Source organism: Typopeltis vanoorti, chromosome 25, assembly GCF_054136105.1.
Source record: "Typopeltis vanoorti isolate ZY-2024b chromosome 25, IOZ_Tvanoo_1.0, whole genome shotgun sequence".
Taxonomy (NCBI): Eukaryota; Metazoa; Arthropoda; class Arachnida; order Uropygi; family Thelyphonidae; genus Typopeltis; species Typopeltis vanoorti.
The window spans coordinates 10,945,514-10,959,493 of NC_143573.1; the positions used below are offsets into that span (position 1 = coordinate 10,945,514).

The following is a 13,980-nucleotide window of genomic DNA, read 5'->3' on the forward strand; positions in this document are numbered from 1 at the left end:
CACATTCCGACCTTGAATGTACATAAACGTCATCACGTGTATGCAAAATACTTGGTCACGTGCGCCATCACGTATTCTAGGCAATTTTTTAAGATACTGGTCAGGAATCGTCAACAGCGTTGATCACAATGGGAAAAACAAAGGATCTTTCGGAGTTCCATAAAAGGGCTTATTGTAGATGCCCGTCTAGCTGGAGCCACGATTTTAAAAACGCAGAGCTGACTGGTTTTTCAAAATGTGAGATATCCCAGGTGATTGATCGTCATCAAATTCCTCGCAATGTTGACTTTTTAATCCAGCAGGTGGCAGTTGTTTCATGGATCACAATCCAACTGTCCATCGCCGAAGAATTGTTCAGCAGTGGTTCAGCGAGCATGACAGTGACTTCCACCATCTTCTCTAAACGCCACAAAGCCCGAATCCGAACCCTATTGAGAATGTATGGGGCATGTTAGAAAAAAAGATCGGGGAGTAAAGTCCTCTTCCGTCAAATCTGAGCCAGTTAAAAGACTGTCTGGTATGTTGTAGACGTAGATGCAATCCAACGCCTTGTGGAATCTGCCGAACCTCATATGTGCTGTAATTCGGGCTAAAGGAGGTCCAACACGGTGTTAATTAAAAGTTTCTAATTCAGTCGCCTTCCAGTATTTCCTATTTGGAACTCACAAATGCTGTTTATTGTAAATCTTTCTTCTTTTCTTTTCAGCCCGTATTTTTCAGGCTTTTAGATTCTTTTGTTTCTCTATCCGGCATTATATAATAAATCAAGTTTGGTTGGATGAATTTCACTGAAAGCTGGTATATCTTTACATCCCTCCCTCCCCCCTTCTAGACACACAAAAGCACCTTTTGATATATATATATATGTGTGTGTGTGTGTGTGTGTGTTTATAAACTATGAACAGTACATGAGCTAAGCGTTGTACCTAATTCGACTGTTGCAAATGGCGCCATTACACAAGAATGCAATTAGAAAATGCGCTTTTTTTTTTTTTTTTTTTTTTTTGTCTCCGATCATGGTTATGCTTTTTTCGTCTATCAAAATCTGAACCTTCACTATATAATTATCTTTAATCTTACACCGAAACTACTGAAGTTCCACAAGATATACTATTCTTTCATTCAACAATCCTCTTTCATTAACCAATAAAAGAGTCAATCCACAACTGATGGCAGCACATTTAAATGAGATTTTATTTAACAAATAAGTAAGAATAAGAGTTCTGTCATTCTTCTGTGTGGGGGGAGTTCTGATAACTTCATGAAAACAAACCACGGATTGTTTCATTTCTCGAAAAATGCAAGAGAACATACCAAATTAAGTTGTAGAGTTTATTTTATATTGTTGCTGACCTAATAGGCTTAGTTTATTCAGCCGTAATCACAACTTTACCAAAAATCCAGATCTGTAGACAGGATGGAACGTTTCTTCTTCGGATAATTTGCAGACCTTTTATACATAATTATATCCCTAGTTCAGCTTCCTCGTTCAATAAATTAGGTTTCTCTTTCGCTCAGCTCATTTCCTTTGAACATCTATTAACTGGATAGAAATCAGGAATCCATTCCGAGCACAGAATGATGTTCTCGCATTTGGGTGGTGCCCCTGAAAGCTCTAAAAAAAATTCTTGACTCGGGTCAAGAATTTGTACACAAGAAAGCAATAATATTGATTAACCGTGGGTGTGAGTTCTGATCCCCAGGTGGGCATTGATGTTTCGGAATGATTGGGGAGGGGGGATGAAGTTCATTGTCCGGCGTGATAGAACCACGCTTATTGGAGGCTTCAAAAAGCTGTTAAGTCTCTACTGCAAGGTTTTCCATTTAATCTAAATATACGTTCAGTTTCTACAGTTTGCATTTTTCCAAATATTTTCATGGTCACTTTCATCTGAATGGTATCAGTAATCGCTCTCTTCCCCCCCCTTCTGAATCTGTTATCAAACATGCGAGTTGGTATTCAACTCACAGAATCAGTTTTAATGCAAGTGATATGAAGTCATTAGCCTCTATATGTGAGTTGCCCAGGCGTGAAGATACTTCACGCGCAAACTTTGTTTGCTTATACTTGGATAAAAGATGAAACCAAGAATGTAATTTCTTGGCATGTTTAATTTATAATCAGTTTTCGTTTTTCTTCATTATGTTCATTGTTTCCCCTGATGTGTTTCTGGAACATTCTCAGCTCTTATGTCTTCCTTAAAGAATAGAATTTACAGGCTTCAAATTCAATGTTAATAAGTTTCTCCTCAGTTTTCTAATCATCCACTGGTTAAAATACAATAAGATGAATAACGTCCTGTTTAAAAGAGCCAATATAGATAAAAAAATAAGTATTTCTTACATTTCGTTGGATCTTTATTACATATAAAGTGTGCAACTACTGTTTCGTAGAATTTTCCCAAAACATTGGAAATCGGGGAAGGTTTTTTTTTTTTTTTTTTGCTAATACTTCTCAACTAACTACGTTTGTATAAGATATCTCACCACGTGTACGAAGCCTGACAAGCAGGTGACCGGTGGGAACCGTCCTCAGTTTAATCTACGAGCGTCCTTGGCACTCAAGCGGAGATAAGATAGTGAGCAGCACGTGTTGTATTTATAAGCCCCGAATTGAAGTCCATACTGTTTATCAAGCTCATCGGCTTCCTTGTGTCAGAGATCTGTAGTTATGTATTTGTATCTTTAAAAACTTTCGCTCTTTAGACAAAAAATGAAAGGTTTTGGCAATAGGAATATGAATCATAAAAAAATAAAATATGAATAATAAAAAAATCCACTCTATAGGCTGATTTAATTTATGAGTTAACATAACCTGTTCTTCGATTGTTGTGCGCAAGTCACAAAATTAGCATATTGCAGATCTGCAAAGACAATGTTCCAATATTCGTTGATCGGAACTCGGCGGTGTATTATTTTTTATCAATGTGTGAGCTCCTTCCGATATTTTTGTCCGTGTGTTGAAGAGGGAAATCTAATATTTGCATCTAAAACCGGTTGACTTAGCTATGATCGAAAAATCTGCCCCTAACCCCCCTTTTTTTTCTGTCATTCGGGATTTTAATCAAGGTCTCAGTCGTTTATATTCTGCCCACGTAATAGTAATATGAATTTAAAGACAACATTTCCTCAAAATGAAATTTGTAATCACATTGTCGCTGTTAACTGAAAATATTTGACTTCGCGTGTGATAATTAAAGAAAAAAATAATCGTCCCAGTTTAGATAGTAAGTTGCGAAACTGAAGAAAAGATAGAGGCCGTTTAAAAAAAAAAATCGATTGTTTCAGAACGGAAAGAGATTTAGAGAGTTCTTAAGATACAAAAGATTCGTTATCTGAAAAAAGAAGATACGTCTCCTTGTTTATCGCTGATCAGTATCTTTGGCTATGCCACCAGTAAGTTATAAGCTTGCTCTGTGATTTTTTTTTTCTTTTCTTTCAGCTGTTGATTCTAAGGATCGGTCTCTATGTTTTTCTTCAACTTCCAAATATCTTCTTTAACCACTGATTTTGATGTCTTTTTCAGTACTTTTGGAACTCCAACTCCCCAGATTGCGCGTTTCTGAGTTTCAACTTTTATAGTTTAACAAAGCAAAAGAGATAAATATGTTTCTCATTCAGTTAAAGGCAAACTAGTATTTGAACTGAAAACGGATTTGCTGTTTTGATAGCAGCACATTAGCACTGCTCCATCTTTCTGGTGAGTTGCCTCAATACACTTTAGACAGTTCGTGGAGACCCTATTTTTTGGACATTCATTTTAATATTCGAAAGGTTTTACTGGCCCTGTGGTGGTTTGAATATTATTCGCCATAAGTTAGAAGAAATCAAGCAGTTTAAAGAATACGGTTGAATTTATGGAAAATTAAGCAATTCGAAGTTTGACTTATTTTGGAATTAATTCTTTTGAATAAAAAGAAAATGAAAAATACAGTTCAGTAAATTTAACTAGCATTTTAATCGGCAAAACTTTAAGATTTATACTATTAGATGTAAGAGATACATTGACGTTTGAATAATTTAAATTCAAGTAACTTTGAATGTTTAAGTACCTTCATGCATATATCGTTAATAAAACCTTGGTTCTAAAATTTAGGAAAAATAAGTTTTTTTTTTTTTTTTAATTATTTAATGGAAATAAAAAGGAATCATTGACATGTTTCGATGTTTGGGGAACCCTACTAAAGAGTTTTCATTCCACAATGGTAAGAAGATAAACAAAACATTGCATGTTAGGGTGTCCATCCCAAAATTAATTATTATTATTATTTTAAGTAACTATAGTAATATGTACACATGCACATACACACCCAATATTTGCTTACAAACTTGCTCTCATTCAGCCAAAGGCCAAAACTTCGCCAACCAATCAAAAGAGCCACCCACTTCTCACCTACCAATAGCTTCCATGTGTGATACATCCAACGTCACTTTCGGTCGCAGCCTTTGCCTCCGTACGCTCGGCTGAAGTTTGTCTGTTCGGAAGGACAAGCAAGCAGTTAGTAAATTCACGTACTATAATTCGTCCAACTTTTGGGTTTATCTTCGGAAAAATTGTAAACGTTTAAGTCAGCTCAGGTAAGTTTATCTTTTCCATGGTGGTAAGGAATAGTATTTGATGGAAATGTTTGATGTTTATATATTTCCAGAAATGTAGAAGCCAATGTTTCTCTACCTATGGATGCTGAGAGAGTGTTTTAGATAAAGCGCACGAACATTTAAGTAGTAGTAAATAATAAAAATTCAATATAATGATAGAAAGTTATTTTTGACCAAAAGAACTATGGGAGAGATTGACTTCAATTTGGGTTTATATAGGTCAAATTTATTTGAAACTAAGTAAGAAAATACGGACAAGTTTCGCCAACTTAGCTGTTTGGCTTCTTCAGGGTAAAAATAGATGTAAAACAATTTAAACGCTAAAACTGTTAATGAAGGAAGAACCGAAACAATTGTATTTTTTACAAAAAAAAAAAAAAAAAAAAACAGAAGAACGCGTACATCACACGCAATGGAGGTACATGATCTTACTTGTTATGTAGGGAACGTTCTGTAATTGTGATGTATGCGTTCTTCTGTTTTTTTGTAAAAAATACAATTGTTTCGGTTCTTCCTTCATTAACGGTTTTAGCATTTAAGTTGTTTTACATCTATTTTTACCCTGAAGAAGCCAAACAGCTAAATTGGCGAAACTTGTCGGTATTTTCTTACTTAGTTACAAATAAATTTGACCTATAAAAATTCAGTATTTTATTTAGTCTTATATACGTATCAGTAGTATATTGATACCTATGTAGTAGTGGACATTTACTTTCTTTTCATGTATGTAGACTTGTGATCCCACGTTGTGGGATCCCAACAGATAATCCGAATAATTCTCGCATAACAATTTTCCTTTGAATTTCATGTCGCTTCAGCATGCTATGTTCTGAGTGTGCTACAAATCAGAAGATTCTGATGAGTAGATTAATGATAAGGCTTTGTTGCAAGAGTGACTATTGTTATATGAAATCTGATAAATGAAAATTATCCTGGTGGTGTTGCATTGAATCATGATTACTCCTATATGTGAAGAAGAGAGCAAAGCCTCCACTCCTATTTTTTTTTTTTTTTTCTTATTGGAATAAGGCATAATTTTAGCACTACTAGTTTGCTACAAGTAGGCTAAAAATAAAATGAAATTAATGAAATTTAAAATTAAATTTCAAATATAATCGGATTCTATTGGATTTTTTTTAATCTATTTGTGATTCGAATTTAAAATCGAATCGAAAGAAAATTTCGCGTGTTCTTGTTGTGAACATATCTGCTCAGGAATATTTGAAACAATGCTGAATCTGGGATAGGCAAATATATGTCCCACCAAGAGTGATTAATGTGCTTATACGCATTCTAGAAAAATCCTAACATTTTCATTAAATTTCCGAAGATTTATAAAATCAATTTCAGTGAGGCAAATCTGGATCCAGCAGCACTCTTATTACGTCACATAATTTCCTTTCCATAGATTCTACTCTACGTTCTTAATGAAAGATTTCCCGCATGCTGTGAATGTAGAGAAAGAAACAGGTCTTCCAACCAAGTGATGTACAATCTTTTTTTTTTTTTAATATGAAAACTTCCATCTGCGATATGTTGTTGATAACTTGTATACAACACATTAAAAGAGGTAGTTAAAAGGTAAGATAAATAGTACTGCTATGAATGCAAAGCTTTTATTTTACTTCAAAAATAAATAAATCGAGGTGCCTGTGTGTTTCCTTGTGGTTACGATCCGGCGTCCATAAATGTCCCCCCCCCCCACACACACAAAAAAAGATGAAATATTGGTATATGTTCAATGCCTGTCGAAGTGAAGTGAATCCCTCGCATCTGTCCGGTTATGTTTCTTCCAACGATAAGTTTTGTTGTTGCATGTTATCGTTATCATTCATGTTAACATCACGTTATATAAAATGTGCACGGGGGAAGGGGGGGGGGGGGGATCTTCGTTCTGCGAAGATTATTTCATGAAATATTACGGTAGGGAAATAACTCTTAGAAAACAAACAAAAAATGTTGCCCAACACCATTTTTTCCCAAAGTGTGTTTGCGCATCACTGAATTGCCAATTGTCACATTTTTCAAGAACATAAACTTGGGAAAGAATGTCTGACCATAAACACGTCATCTAATAGCGAGGCTTCCCTGCAGTACATCAGGAAGCACACCCCAAATCACACTACTGTACTTTGTATTTGAGATCATTTTACGAAGCAGCGGATAATATGAAATAATAAAAAACAAGTATATATTCCTTTCGCAAAATAGAATAATCCAAAGGTTGTTAACCTTTCAGACCACATTTTTATGTTTTCTATCAGTAGATCTGCCAACCTACTAAAATTATTCCTCATATTACCATTAGATGCTGTTACGATCATTGCTTCATATTTTGCCTAACAAAATTATTAATTATACATTTAATTGCTCATATGTTTAATTCTAACATGTTTAGTTGTGTAATAGTTACATTTGTATTTCTGTTCTATTTCTGGAAGAGTGTTGTAATTTGCATTACAACACTCTTCCAGGCCAATCAAGGGGCCTTTTCCGATAATTTTCAGACCATAAATTTCATATGACATGATTACAGTGATTTCTATATAAAATTTCAGTTTTTATATCCGGAAACCTAAATATCAAAATAATCCGCTTTTAATCGTGTTTAATCACTGAATATTAAAAACGTTAAAACAAGCTATACATACAAAACATTTAGGCTTAATATTATTACTTTAATAACAACGATCTGATTATTTGTTTTTCAAAATGCTATTCTCGTAATTTGTAGATGTGAGTTTTATAGTAATCGAAGTTGTCATGGATAAGAATTATGTTGTTAAAAATTAGCGAGAATTAAAGCATATGAAGATCAAATTGCTTTCAAATATTTGGTTCGTAATATTGGGAGTGTCATCGAGATTTTTTATTTTAATGACCAAAAATTCGGCGAAAATACACCTTCCTAAAGAGTCCATCATTTATCCTCGAAAGGAAAAGAAGAGTGAAATAATAAGGTATCTTTGAAGCACAGTCAGAAGGAAGATGACGTGTACCCTTTGAAAAGAACAAGTGGAATGGGAGACCATTTCTAGCTATTTTACTCCCAAAAGAATGTGATTTATTTTTGGTCTTATATCGATGTTGGGAATTTTTCTTACCTCATAGTCGCATTTCTCTTATTTACAATAAGAGAAATGACAGAAAGATAGGTGGAAGAGAGAAGGGAAAACTCACTAGCTGTGCTTCCATGATTTGTCTTATTCAAAAGATATAAACGATGATGTCTAGATGGCCGAGTGGAGAGCGTATCTGTTTCTTAGGTGATAAATGAATTTTAGATCGCCGTCCTGCTTATTAAAAGCCAACACGAATGGCATAAATGTCGCTAAAATGGGAATAAAAGGAGTTAGCATATTTATTTTATTAAGCAGATGGCAAACATTACACGCAGGTCATGTACATATTATTATTATTATTTTGTTGTTGTTGTTGTTCTTTATTTTCAGCTCTTTTTAAATTCATACTTAATTCATTTTTTTCGCTATTGGTTTTATTCATGGTTTTGGCTATCTGAAAAGTAACCCTACTCTCAGTTGTTGGTTCTTCGTGTTTAACACTTCTAATTAAATGCCATCTCAGTTCTGATCAAATCCTGTTCGAAGTTACTATATCATTATTACATTCAGAAAATGCACACTGGTATGCAAATTAATAATTCTTCTTTAATATAATAAATTTCGTTTACTTACTATCATTTTTAGCCTAGTTGGTTAAAAGGAGCTGCTTGCTCCATTACCAAAGTAGCTTTTCTTTTATCAGATATTTTAAAGAAAAAGTACTTCTGCTTACATCAAGTTACTTCGCGAACATACAGCTAATAAATATTATACACTTCCTCATGGCCTAAGTTTCCCTACCTCCCTTGTCTGATGAGTAACTCAAACATGTACTTGCTTAAAACTTGGAGGAGATCTGAATCTTTCAAGTGGGAGAAGTACTGAACTATTTCTGATGAATAGCCCATACAGATAATGTGCGTGACGTAAAGAAATGTCTGCGGCGAAATACGAAAAATCTGGTTTCGTGGATGCTGAAAGAGGCAAAGATGACATATTAAGCTTAAGCTAAAAGTTTTCTATTTTTATTGCAAATCCCGCCCGGTTAAGGTTATAAACACACACAGTAAATTGAAATCATGGATGGATCAGAGGTTGTATAATCTGAAACCCTGCTGTATAGACAAAACATGGAACTTTTTCAAGCGACTTCAGTTCTGCACTAAGTGGTGACGTTAACCTGCTACCAGTCATTGATATAACCCATACATACATTGACACATTCACAGAATATAAGCTCTGTAATGTGCTGACTCATCCTCGTATCGCTCACTTGTTACTACCTTCAATGATTTATCGTGTATTAGTGTTGCTTTTTGTGGTTTCTGTTTAATGACACCCCGCAGTATCATCTTCAGCTTTCGAGAAACAACATAGCGTGCATATTGCAGTTTGATGTAAATACAATTTATGTGAATAAACGTTAAATCACTTATATTAATTAATGCACTTCTATTTTAAAACACATGCGAAATGGACATTAGAAAGAAACATATAGTGACGTGGTGAAATGAAAATTAACTTCAACATATTTCACTATGCTTGTCTGTCTGTCCAGAAGAATGTCAATTAACAGAAAATTGCAAGTGGAAAATCTTTTGGAAATAACCAAGAAACGTGACCCGAAGTCTTCAGTTGGAAAAAGGCTTCTCCCGATGCATCTTGGGACTCCATAGAGGTGGCAAGTAATAATATAATGTGCAATCGTTTCAGCACACCAGCTTCTTCGAACGATGCCAACTCTTACTTCAATGGAATTTTGTTGTAATTGTATTTATTGCTAATGTATTAGAACATTTGAAGTTTTATTGAAGAAAATATGTTTCTGAATCCATGAACTCACTGCGAAACTTCCTCTCTTCGAAAGAATTGAATGAAAGATTACGAGAATACAACTTTCAGCATGAAATGAGATTTAATATGGAGTCTCATGTTTGAAAGTTATTTTTTGTAAGTGTGCCCCATGTCCTTGCTTCTTCTTCTTCTTCTTCCTAACATGGAATATGGGCCATGTGGCCTGTTCCGGTCTCATGCCATCTCTTTCTTGGTCTTCCGATTCTTCTTTTTCCACTTATTTTGTATCTGTATAATATTTTTGGTAGTCTGCTGTTGTCCATTCGACAACATTCTGCTTGTTGTCCATGTCCTTGCATAAAATATAATTGTATCTGAGCTATGTACTAAATGTGTTGTACCACTTTTCTCATAATGGGTTAGTGTGTTGCAAGACTTGATGCTGATTTTTTGTGCAAAACTTGTTCTTGTGTTCTTCGAAAGTATTATTAGTACACCAATGAAGGGAGAATGTCTTGGACAAGCAATAATTCTGCATTCAGTTTATTCAAGTCAGCATATTGTATTACAAGAACAGGTTTACGTGAATAACATCGGAACATTGTACTGCAATGTCTCGATGCTATTCTGATAAACGCACGTTTCAAGTCATTCCTTTTGTGACATGGAGCGTTATCAAATGGGAATGTTTGAGGTACTATAAAACTGCCGTAGTTGGTACAGTACCTTTTATCCAGAACATGCATCTAGAACTCCATTTCTATGCACTATGACCAGTGTAACTGATCCACAACAGAAAAGCAATTCTATGTGATTAAATGCAATCTCCAAAATTCATCATTGAAACCACATGAGATTGTCGTTAAAGTGTTCCAAGAACACTGATAGAGGGAGCAAAAAGAAAAAAAAAAAAATGTCCTGTGGCGCTAATGATCGGAAAAAAGTTTTCCAAGCATTAGCGCATGTGGTGTGCGCAATGTGACCTTGACGGAACCGATTATCACTCAGTATAGAATGCTCTTAGCCAATGCCAACGGATGATATGTATTTGTTGCATTGTCAAAGGCTTGCTTGTTCCATCTCCTGGATGAACATTCGTGGATGCAATGCTCTGTTTATCTTGGAAGCACTTGCAGGATTGCTTATGGTGGTGACTGCTTGCTTCTCCAAACACAGATTTATTCAGGCTGATGTTGAGATAAGATAACCAGCCTTGGCAAAGAGAATTAGTTCTAATCATTCAGTATTTGGGGTTTACTTTGCTGCATCATTAGTCTGAACATCATGTATGTACTTCTCTCCAATGGTTTTCATTTCATTTTCTAACTGCGAATGCTCGAATGTTGCATGACTCCGTGTGAATAAACGAATTTTTCAAATGACGTTTATATCACACATTTACTAACATGGGCAGGCTAAAGATTAAATAATCTGTTAACCAAATTCTAGAGACTGGATATGGACTTTTCCAGCTTACAAAAAAGTGGCACAGCAGACTCGCACCACGCGTTGTAAAATCGTCTGCCATCTAAAGATTTCCAAACAGTCATACATCACTATGTACGACTGTTAGAAAGTGAATTCCAGACCCACTGGTCTCGAATTCACACGGCTGTGAGAGAGAAACGAAGTTATTCATTTAACTAATCGGATCGGTGATCCCAATGCCAGCATTGAAATCATCAATAAATTTTAGTAGGCAGTGTACAGGTAAATGACGCTGATATCAAGATCGATCACATTAATTGGTGCTTAATGTTGTGAGGTTATCGAATGAGGAAAGACGTGAAAACCAAGAAAAGAACAGGTAAGCTTTTAACTTACCTGTTCTATTGTCATGTTAATTAGCTTTTAAAATAAATTTTGATTTAAGTTCCATTTTTCTTGAAGTGAGAAAGTAAAATATGTAACAGATATTATGGAAATGTGGAAATAAATCATAGTTAAACTTTATTTGGATTGAAATGAGAGCAGTTATTGCCTGATAAAGGTGTGCTACTCTCATTGTGGCCGGAAGAACAACGCAACATCATCCCTTTTGATAAAGAAGACTGGCTTCGATTGTAGCGCGGGGAATCGTTATGAGAACTTTTTTTTTTTTTTTTTTTAGGCGGATGATGAGTTAGTAGATTTCATGCAGAATAACCGCTTTCTCAAAACAAGCAAACTGACTCCAGATATACACTCATTTAAGAAAAATGCATTTAATGGTTGAATTGTGTAGGTATGATACGATCTGCTCTGATGAGTTTGAGTTCTGAGAAGTGCAAATAATGTGCTTATTGGTTTAGTATTATAATACATTTTGTTAACTTATATATATATATATGTATGTATGTAAATGTATATATATATTGCTTCATCTTTGAAAATTTAACTTAAATTATTCACTAACCAATTCAATGAAATGCGAAACATATTTATAATAAAAAAAGTTAATGAAAGAATTAGGAGTTTCGGATTTTTCAAATTTATTTATATTTTATTCTCTTATTCGTTTTCCACATCTTTGCTTCATAAACATAAGCACGAGGGCACAACGTTTTTTTTTTTCCTTTAAAGATACTGCATGGATTTTTTTTTCTTTTTTAATTTTAGATGATTGATCTTAGTTTTGAATGCAGTTACGTTACCTGACGATATTTTTGAAGGGAAAAAGAAAAAGAAAACGTGTTATTAAAACATAAACTGCCTGCTTAACATTGTGGTAAGTTCCATCACGTTGAGTTTGTGGAAAAAATACCTTTCATTGTAGTCACCATATCCAACTTGTTCTCTATCATTGTAGTCACCATATCCAACTTGTTCTCTAGTTGATTCTAAAATTGTCGATCTGTTTCAAGAATATAAGATTTTTTTTTTTTGTTCTTTCTTCCAGAAGAAATAAGGGTTATAATTCTACAACTTGGAGAAGGCGACCACTAAATGCATGCAATAATGAAATTACAATACCAGATAAAAGTGCTTTATTATTATTATTATTTAAATTGGCAAATGGTCAATACTTTGATCAATTGACGGTACGCATTGTTAGCCGGAAAAGTTGAAAATTAAAGCGATACCATATCCGCATATCACGTGGGTGCCGGTACATATACCTATCGTTGCGTACCGTCACAAAAAAAAAAAAAAAGCAATGCCAGATATAATTCAGAACCACAGGCGATTGCAATGGTTGACTTCCGCTTTTTATTTCCGAAGGGAGTAGAGGTGCTCGACCTTTTTGGACCTGGGAGCCGGTCTGCAGAGGACTGCGGTGGAGACGGTCTCCCAGGTCCAATAAAGTTCCAACACCTCTATTCCCTTCGGAAATAAAAAAAGATGATAAATATTTATCACATTTTCATAATGAAAATACAAGTTGAGTGCTATTAGGTATATTGAAAGTATACCACATAGCACTTTTAACACGTTCATTGCCAATCACGCGATATCGCGCGATGTGAGCTCTCACCAAACGGTCGATCACGCGTTATCGCGTGGACCTCGCTAACTAAATGAAAAATATATAAAAAAAAATTGGCCACCACACGAAATTCCAATTTTCAGCTTGGCAATGAAAGTGTTAACCTGCATTTTCATTTTTTTTTCAAATTTTATTGAAATAATATCTCCAGCCAGCCCGATCCATTTAATCATTAAATGGATCGGACTGGCTGGGGACCATACTTTACGCTTTTGATTTGTAGAATACGGGGTCCTCATGTAAACTGTCACATTTCAGCTAGTTTCATATAATTAAGGCTGAGTTTAATTGAACACATTTGCGAAACCATTTGCAACCCGTAGAAGTAGGACTTTCGTTCTGCACTGATATCGTTGTATTCTATCAAGTAGAATGAGTGAATAACCGATCCAAGTATGATTCTCGTCAGCGACAAGACTGAGTACAATTGGACCTACCGCACTTGTATGAGGAAGTTGCCTAGTTACAAGTTATTTTCAGTATATGCAAACTGTGTTGCCCATGTAACTTCATAGCAGCTAAAATGTTTCATCACATCTATGCTGTAATTTTTTATCGTTTATTATATTTCCCTTGTTTATTGATGCTTTTCTTATACATAAATTAGGCAGTCATAGGGGAGGGCGGAGGGGGTGGTCCGCCCCGGGCGACTTTGAACTTTGCAGTTAATTTTAAAATACAGTCTCGAGAACTCATTTCCAAATATTGTAATACTACTGCGAATTTTCCTCACAATTGCTGTAAATGTTGCTAGTTGTGAGAGGAGTTTTTCTAAATAAAATTAATTAAGAATTACCTACATTATTATGAAATAGACTTCGTCAATGTCATCAACGATTTTTCTAACAGAAAAGCAAGAAAAATAAAATTTTAGAATGCTGAAATTAAAGTTTTACTTCTAAAATAAACATGTCCTTACGTCATTGATGAGAGTCGCTTTGAATCGAAGTTTTTCTAAAATTTTAGTTAGGAAGGACCTTGAATACAGTATTTTAATTTATTTCCCTATACGTCGTTTTGACTATTTGTAGTATTTTTGGTGTGTATTGAGAGGGGCGG

The 13,980-nt window shown here is 34.8% G+C and overlaps 1 protein-coding gene across 4 annotated transcripts in view; it reads left to right on the forward strand.

Annotated features, from left to right (window-relative positions):
* Window positions 1-4,443: 4,443 nt before the first annotated feature.
* The window catches only part of LOC150092536 (uncharacterized), a 159,153-nt gene continuing 149,616 nt past the window's right edge, over window positions 4,444-13,980 (forward strand). Inside the window, exons 1-2 of one of the 4 annotated variants that reach the window (XM_090414686.1) lie at window positions 4,459-4,578; window positions 12,054-12,162. The gene's annotated coding sequence lies outside the window, so the exon portion shown is untranslated. Of the gene's footprint in view, window positions 4,579-5,176; window positions 5,196-12,053; window positions 12,163-13,980 lie in introns of those variants that run through there. The other 3 variants (XM_090414688.1, XM_090414684.1, XM_090414689.1) reach the window with 3 other exon arrangements.